Source organism: Octopus bimaculoides, chromosome 8, assembly GCF_001194135.2.
Source record: "Octopus bimaculoides isolate UCB-OBI-ISO-001 chromosome 8, ASM119413v2, whole genome shotgun sequence".
NCBI classification, from domain to species: domain Eukaryota; kingdom Metazoa; phylum Mollusca; class Cephalopoda; order Octopoda; family Octopodidae; genus Octopus; species Octopus bimaculoides.
Window position 1 is genome coordinate 5936566 of NC_068988.1, and position 3546 is coordinate 5940111.

At 34.2% G+C, this 3546-nt stretch overlaps 1 protein-coding gene across 1 annotated transcript in view; it reads left to right on the forward strand.

The window, feature by feature from the left end:
• Positions 1-3546, forward strand: part of LOC106871605 (delta-type opioid receptor) — a 129951-nt gene that overhangs the window by 56214 nt on the left and 70191 nt on the right. The window lies entirely within an intron of this gene.

Here is a 3546-nt window from a genome sequence, read left to right on the forward strand (position 1 = left end):
ATAGATATTATAGATAGATAGATAGATATGCATACATTGATACTAACATGCATAACTGCATACAGATGCGTACATACATACATGCATGCATGCATACGTACATACATACATACATGCATACATACATATATACAAAGAGATAGAAATGCAGGAAAAGCAGTAAAATGTGACAACCGATGCAGACTTTGTTGAGCTAACACCGAAGATATCACCCGCATCATAAGTAGTTGTCCGAAAATGTCATCATGGTATTACCTACCGATGAGACATGATGTAGCTGGGACAGTATATAATGAAATCCATCGTAAGGATAACCCCGAGGAAAAGAAATAAGAACCCACAGTTTGGTAGAAGCCATAGCCACTCATAAGAAAGGGAGTACTGGTGGAATGTTCCACTGAAGACCTCAATAAAATGTAAGCATAACAGACCTGATATAATGATTTGGGATAAGGAATAGAAGCTGTGCACTGTTGTGGAAATTAGCTGCCCAGCGGACCTTAACATAAAGCTGAAAATCAGTGAAAAGGGAACACCTATGCTGAACTATTGAGAAATCTGCAGTTACTCTAGCCAGATTACAAGTTCAGGTTTATACCTGTAATTATTGGGGGTCTGGAATACGTAACACTGCCTAAATACTAATATTGAGAAATTAGGCTTCTCAAAACTAGAAAGGAGAAAGCTGTAAAAATCTGTAAAACTTTCCAGAAGTTTATCATTCAAATATATATGAGCATGTCTAGATATGCAACTGTATGCATGAGAACGCATACATAAAGCAAAACATACAAATCTGTACATATACATACATACATACATACATGCATACATACACAAATACATACATACAAAATACATACATACAAAATGTTGAAGTTAAAATTTCAATGAAGGCGCCTTGAATCTACGTTAGAAACCGGCTCTTTCTCTATTCGCAAGAAATCTTGAAATAAAACTGAAAAATGATATACACACATATTTACATACAAACATACATACATGCATATTACACGCTAATTACGCTCTTTGAAAAGACAACTTCCAAACATTCCTGAATCATGCCAAGTTAACAAAAGACCACCTAATATATCGTTGGGTACCATATCTAAAAGAGAAAGAAGATAAAGTGTCTATCGTACTATTGTTTTCCCAAGAAATACATATTTATCATTCCATGCTATGATTCCTTGATCGATCTATTCTCATGTAGGGAATTCAATCTGGATTTCATTTCTGCATAACGCCAATCCACTTGTCAGCTTCAATTCAATTATAGTCTTTGATGCCAATTCGCTTTTCATTTCACGCACAAAAACACACGTTTGTGCATACACGCACTCCCTCGGCTATAAAAATATACATATATACATTCATCTATCTATCTATCTATCTATCTATCTATCTATCTATCTATCTATCTATCTATCTATCTATCTGTCTGTCTGTCTGTCTGTCTGTCTGTCTATCTACTTTATCCTTTATTTCTTTAACCATCTATCAATCTGTCGGTCTGTATGTATGTATGTATGTATGTATGTATGTATGCGTGTGTGTATGTATGTATGCATATATATATATGTATATATATATATATATATATATATATATATATATATATATATATATATATATATATATATATATATTTATATATATATATATATTCACATACAGAAAAAATTATATATTTACAGATATATATACATGTGTGTGTGCATGTACGTATGTGTATGTGTATATGTGTGTATATGTATATGTATTATATGTGTGTGTGTGTGTGTGCGTGTGTGCGAGTGTGTGTGTGTGTATGTGCGTGTGCGTGTATACATGTATATAAATATGTAGATGTATATGATTTTGCGTTTTTGCATCTATGCCTTTCTCTCTCTCTCTCTCTCCCATTCTCTCTCTCTCTCTCCCATTCTCTCGTTTCCTGTCTCTTTCTCTCTATTTTAACTTCTTTTCTTCTTTCTCATCGCACGCTTCTATTATCCACTTTTCTCCTGCCAAGTCATTGAGGCTGATAAATGGTATTTGTTTCTTACGTCAGCGATTCCTCAACCCATTAACCATAAACAAATTGAAATATCTTGAAAGGCGGAAACTTTATTGAATGGCCTTAGTCACAGCACCTTCTTTCAATCAGTTTTGCTGATGAAAACATTTAATTTGACTCTTGTTAATTCTCAATTTCTTACTTTTACAATTCGTCTAATACAGGTCATTGAATCAAAGCCAACGTCACAAGACTCGCTTCATAAATATAGAATCGATTTTGAACTTATTTCGTTTTATATTGGTAAAAATTAAGAGCTTATATAATTCATACCTTTTTAATATCACCCAACATCACCGTAAGTCATTGTTGCGAAATTGACGGAAAATAACAAAAACTACTTTACTGAAGCAACAAAATATATTGTAAATTGCGTCAGCAAAAGCGAAGATCGATAAAACGATCGATCGATTAATCTCGTAGATTCTTTGAGATTTGAGCTTTTATTTATAATTACAGCTATTTCTAGACGCAAATGATGTCCACTAGTATTTAAAATACTGACGATCGCCGTAAAGCTCCATTGAAACGAAAGTGAGACTTCGATTTGAGCAATTGAGGAAGACATGTTATTTTAAAACCCCTGAAGCTACTAAACCCTTCAGTAAGATAGGAATATCGTATCAGACAGTATCCCAAATCACTGAAGATATATCGGATACCATGTACCTAATTAAATAGAAAATTTAATTAGCAGTTCACCGTAGCACTAATTAAGAACTGTAAAATTCTTAGTTGCTTCGTTGTTTTCCAGAAAATAGCCAATCTCATTCTCGAATATAACTTTGTCACGTGTCTCTCTTTCTCTCTCTTTCTTCCTTTCCTTCTTTCTTTCTCTCTCGCTCGCTTTCTTTCTCTAGTTCTCGCTTTCTCTCTCTCTTACTGTTTCTCTTTCTCTCTCACTCACTACTCTTGCTACATTCTACCATCTTGAAAATGGAAGGATACAGGAAAATTCTGTAGTCAATAACACAATCAGGGTACCCAAATGCGTAACAGAGGCAAATTGGAAAAATTGATGAAAATACATTTTTGTTCTTTGTTGTAGTTGAGAATACAAATTTTCATCTGATGTAAAATAAAATTAAAAATTCTTGATCAAAATGCGCATCGTTTTCAGCTTTCGAATGATACCATCCCGCTGGTTAGACGTGTAGGGAAATCTATACCATTGCAGGGACACATATATAGAGCTGAGTGGGCTGGAGAAAAGTGAAATGAAGTGTTTTGCTCAAGAATACAACATGCCGCTCTGTCCAGGAATTGGACACACGTCCTAGCGATCGATGGTGCAACATCCTAACCACAGGGCCATGCACCTTCACCAAATGTAGACTTTCATTGAGATTGACTAATTCATCAGAATTTAAGACTAAATGTATATATAAAGACTTTCTTTATTCCCGAGCGTTATACTAATACATCCATTTGTTGTTTACACCACCTGTCTTCGTCTGTTGTTTTTTCGTGAATTCTCCCTATATATA